Source organism: Melanaphis sacchari, unplaced genomic scaffold (assembly GCF_002803265.2).
Source record: "Melanaphis sacchari strain LSU unplaced genomic scaffold, SCAv2.0 Contig14_pilon_pilon, whole genome shotgun sequence".
NCBI classification, from domain to species: Eukaryota; Metazoa; Arthropoda; class Insecta; order Hemiptera; family Aphididae; genus Melanaphis; species Melanaphis sacchari.
This window is the reverse complement of record NW_020270656.1, coordinates 434,162-440,135: the sequence shown is the minus strand read 5'-3', so window position 1 is coordinate 440,135 and position 5,974 is coordinate 434,162. Positions and strand designations below refer to the sequence as shown.

Genomic DNA, 5,974 nt, shown 5'->3' with positions numbered 1-5,974 from the left:
TACCCATTTCGTAGTAAATATTTTATACGTGTGTTTTAAGACTAGAGCACTTTCATTGAACCATCCAGCATCGCCAAAAAAAATTCCTATGTAACAATCATATTTTATTAAGTTTTCAAAAATAAAAAAAATTCTTTTACAAACCTAGTAGAAGACTTTTTTCTAAATGACGAAAACATAATTTGTCTTCATTGTCATCTGATATTTTTGTTTTAATCTATTTTTGATCAAATAACAATATAAACCTTATATTTAAAGCCCATGTTTAATCCTTAACTTGGCAAGTATAAAAATATTTGAATGGAAATTTTAAATTAGCTATTTTCAAACTATTTTAAGGTCGCTGAGTTCAAAAATGTTATCAAAAAAATATTGGACTTAAAATTTCAAAGTTATAAGTTGTATCTTAAAAGTTACATTGCCATAATCCAATACTAATATTCATGTATCTAAAAAGGTACATTGCCAGAAATCACGTACAAAAAACAAGTATAAAATTATGTAATTTTAACATAAAAGTAACTTTTATTATTAAGATTTCAGGATCTTAAAACTTATACAAATATTAATAATTTGTATGGCTGTTACTTGATCCTTGGGTCCTAATGTACAATCTGGACGCACTTCTGGCACCGAACACTCGTAGTTTTTGCATCTATGCATTAAATGACTAAAAAATGTATCATTGTCGTGTATTCTTATTTGCATGCACAATTTGTATGTGTCTCGAGGAGATAGTTCTCTTTCCTCATCATTACAACATTTTACCGGTACTTTCGTTTTTTTTATCAACATACATAGACATAAATTAACTACGATCAATCAGTTTTTACGGTTATGTTTAATTTTACTTATGCTGGAAATGACAATGTGTGATAAATCGTGTTTTAAAAAAATTGTCCAATACACCATCGCCATCGTTTTTATGGGATCAGGTGAATCCTCGTCTACGACAAGTTCATTGCTTAGTATTCTTGGATTGGGTAGTTTTTGGGTAACACGGTAAACACCTACATACAATTACAGAATTATTATATGCCCTATACATGAAAATATAATTCGTAGTATAAATAAACATCACATGTGCTTTAGTCAAATTTACTATGACCATCGTGTTAAAATAAAAGTTTATACAAAATATATATATGTATTACAGAATATATGTTTGTAATAACAAAGATAAAAAAAAAAAATTACCGTCTAAATAAGCTGGAAATAGCAAACGTGCATATGGCATGGTCGCTTTTCCCAAATAAATACGCTTCAAGTTGTTACAAGAACCATCAGGACTACGGTACTTCAAATTTATTCTTCTACACGTGCCTTTGTTATAACTTATAACAGACGGGCAAACACATATCACTCAATGAAGTATTGTCTAGTTTTATTTTCGATATATTTTTGGTACATTCAATTCTGTTACTGCAATAAAAATGTATTTTTGGTAATTAAAAATTAAGATACAAATTTATTATTTTTATACATTCTAGTACTGCACATAAAAAACGACGAATGAGTTATAACTTCAGCGTTTCAATATGTTGAATATCCGTCTTTGGAAAGCTGAGATTTGATCAATTGTCCTTGAGTAGGACTTCCAATTTTTATTTGAACGTTAGCATTTAATTTTCTAGACTCTATATCTTCAATATAATATTTAATCAAATGAAAACCATATTTTATTGTCTCTTCAACGTCTTCGGTATCAATAGTGTGGTATCGGTTTGTGTTATTTGCTACTACACCGTTCACATCGTTAATATTTTAAATCAATTTGTATAAATTGTATAACAACAACATTTAAGATTAAGATGTATTTACTTTTAGAAATATTATCTATTTATCTCCGAATGTTTTGTTTGAAGGTTTGCATTGCTCTTTGAATCCTTCAACAAGGATTTAATAACATCAATATGGTTGTAATAGTTGTAATGGTCAATACGGTTTTTTTTATGGTTATTATTTATTTATTAGGTAGTATATATTTGTATTTTCATAGCACTTTTCAGCGCTGATATTTTAAATGTTTATGTGACTATCCAAGCCTAACCTTAACAAAATAATTTTTTCTAATCGACAAAAAATCGTAATAATTCTAAAATAATATCCTTACACAAACCTTTACTAAATATTATTTTATTTTTTTTAATAGTCGTTTTGAAGTATGGAAAACATGGTTTGATATAATAAAAAAATTAATTAATATATTTTTTTTAATTAGATCTAAATTATTTATACATTTCTTCTTATACTTACCTAGTAAAACGTACATATTCTACTAGATGATTTTTAATAATTAATGAAAAATAGGCAGTTACATCTGTGAATGAGTCTGATGATTCAATTTTTAATTTAAATCGACTCATGAAGCCGTAGCTAAATCATTCTGTTTTGAAGTATCCATAATAACCATAATTATTGAAGTATTTTCCAGACCGTATTTCATCATTATAAATAAATTATGTTGGTTATAAAATGATAGCATCAACAACTGAAAACAGTCATTTTTTAAATTCTATCTGAACATTTTATATTATTAAATTGCACACTACTGTTGCATAAAAAAAAAAAAAAAAAAAAAAACATAGAATTCTTAGCTTGATTTAAAAAAATAAAAGTCATATATGTATAATTATTTTATAAAAATTTCATAAAATTCAAAATACTTATTAGTAACAAAATGAAGAAAGTAAATATTAATCTGCCGTATTGCACTACAGTACAGCAGTACTGTAGTACCTACTACTACTATTACTGCTACACTAATAGTGAGTTTCCCTTGTCAATGAGCGTATGTCTTAACATATAATCTAATACAACCATGGTGTATTAGCCAATATTATCATGTATAACTAAGTGTAATCTAATCTATGATAGATGAATACTGCTAATAAAGTAATTAAAATTAATGAATATTTTATCTACAAATGTTATTTTTTAAGTAGGATTAAAAATGGTTATTATTCGTTTAAATAAAATTTTTTTTAGCAAATCTTTGATTAAATGATCTATAAATGATTTCTTAAATTCGTTGCATAAATATCAAGTTAATAATAAAACATATTGTTCTAAAATATCAAAGCTTAGCTATACAAATATTTATAAATATTTTGTAAATGTTTATAATATGTGAAAAAATAATTCGAATAAAGCAAGTCTAATATCAAATTATGAAGAATATTGTAATACATTTTAAAGCTACTTTCCTCAACAAAAGTATTTTATTAGGTATTTTGTAATGGTTACTATGTATTAGATATATTATTTAATACTAAGACTTATATAAAATGTTATACACAATTCAAAGAAAAAAGTAAATAAGTAACACTAAACCAATAGACCAGTGGTTTTCAACCGGTGTGTCGCGGCACACCAGTGTACCGCGATAAATCTATTAATGGAGTTAATTTTGTATATATATATATATATATATATATATATATATATATGTATTATATATAAAAATATATGCTTCGCATATTATATTAATTGGTGTGCCGCAAAAATTTTGTAGAAGAAAAAGTGTGCTACACTGTTAAGAAGGTTGAAAACCACTGCAATAGACTATACCCTGGCTCTTAGGTTCATTAAATTGTTAAATCTGATTAATTTATTTATAAATATTTTTTTTATTTACTTAAACTTTAAAGTCGGTTACTCATGCTTTTAAAAAGGTAATGGTGAATACCAAATCATTACTTTTCTGTGACTGGTAGAAGCTCTAGTTGCATATTATCTTATTAATTAAGATAATTAATATACCAAATAAAATGTTTGTAATCAGCTTTGAACCCAGATAACAAAAATAATATTTAGATAAAGATAAAGATATTTTCATTTTTTGTCTAAAATCCGTAAAAACGAAATATATTTCTTAATTGTTTTAAACGATTGTTAAATTATTGTATAACCAATTTTTTTTTTTAATTATCAGTTTTTGTATTCAATACCTTACTTTAATTGTCAAAAAATGATTTATTACTGTGTACCTACTTTTTTCTTCAATTCGAACTGAACACGGAGATACTGTAAATCTTATTAATTTTTTTTTTCAATTATCACTAATTGGTAACTTATATTTTTTAAGACATCTGTTTTCCAAATTCTATACCCACAATTAATATCCTTATTTAATAAATAAAAATTGCATAGAAGTACCATTGAGTTAACATTTACTTAAAAACAGAATTATTTATTATATTTAACAAAAAAGAAAAAAACAATTGGTAAAAACATTTAAAAATGTATCTAAGCATTGCAATACATCAAAAAAAAAAACTTTAATTATCAATAAAATTTAATAAAATTTGGAATTAAAAGATATAACTTTATAAGTATCTAATAATATAAGATTTTTTAATATAATATTTAAAATTTTAAATATAAATTTAACAAAAAGTAATTAAAAAACAATTTAATTTTAAAATTTACAATACAAATTATTAAAAAGAAATCAGTTGTCAGTACTTTTTTTAAATGAAAAGAAACCATGTTTTAATGAATACCATTCAAAATAATGTGTTCATATTTATTATAATAATAATAATTTTTATTTTTTTAATATTACTATTATGTTATATGTTATATGTATTGGCTAAAAGTTCCATCACCGAGCAATACTCCTCTAAAAAAAATCCACTCATTTTTATTTATTTTTGTTAACTTCAATTCTTCAAATATTTTAACAATTTCAATTTTGTGTAACAAAATCTTTTTTGATGCATCAAATAATGAGTTCCATCTTGTCACTATAGGACATAGGTACAGGGAACTTGCAGTCACATATTTCTAAAACTTTATCAGATACAACTGTACTCCTACTACATAAATTCCAAAACTTAATAATTTTTGAAATGTTGATTCAGATATTTTGTTGTACTTATTATCTTCAATGGTAGAAATATCATGAGTTGCAATTAGATTTAAACTATGTGCACAACAAGTAATATGTGGAGGCAAAAATAAACTATCATTACTAGTTTCAAATTGTCCTGGGTTTGAGAGTACAGTATTAATATTTACTACTGTATATCTAGACTAGAAAATTCATCATCTGTTTCACTATTAGAGCTACTTACATCATAATCTTTATTTTAATTACCCGCAGTAGTAGAAATTGACTGAAGTTTAGAAGGTAAACTTTAGAAAATGTTCGAAAAGATTTACCGAAATTACTTGCATTATCTGTTACAACATAGGTTATTTTCAAAAGATCTATTTTATAATTATTAGTAATATCAGTCATAACCTCAGCAATTTTAAGACAATCATGACTTCCTTTCATTCGTTTGCATCCAAGAATGAATGATTTCCGTTGGTATGTATTGTCATTAATGATGTGACATGTCATACCCTAAAATAAAACAATTGTTTTAACAGTGATATTTTGAATTCATATTGTAAGTTAAAACTCATTCTCTTAAATAATAGTTATTGAATATAATTTTGTGGAAAAAAAATAATTGTGGGACAGCAAAACTCCCTTTGATACATCAAAAAAAAACTTTCAGAGAAGCAAATATACCCCTGGATACCCTTTAGTGATGCCTATGAACATTTATTTCTTTGAAATCAAGTTATTCTCCATTCAAATTACACATTTACATATAAATATAAAAAATCAGTGATTACTTACCCATATAACTCTTGTTGTTTGTGCTCCAAATATCTGCAGTCGTGCAAATATAGTTATGTTTTTTGATTAAATCTATCAACATCGCCACATACACTGCATAAGTAAATTTTAAATGATATCGTATTTGTCTTCGATCATAGAGGTGTCTTTCAATTCAATTAACCCAATTATTAATTCCCGAAAAGTCTTTTTTTCACATGTAATTAATGGACACATTTCATTGATAATATAGTTAAACACTAATTCTATAATCTGAAATAATATATTTTATTTTACAAATTATTGAGTAAAATATTTAGTAACCTTAAGATGTAAATTTGTGTTAAATAAATTAAGTTA

At 24.9% G+C, this 5,974-nt stretch overlaps 1 pseudogene; it reads right to left on the bottom strand.

Moving 5' to 3' along the window:
• Positions 1-802: 802 nt before the first annotated feature.
• LOC112591969 lies at positions 803-2,366 on the bottom strand (annotated as a pseudogene).
• Between the last annotated feature and the right edge of the window lie 3,608 nt (positions 2,367-5,974).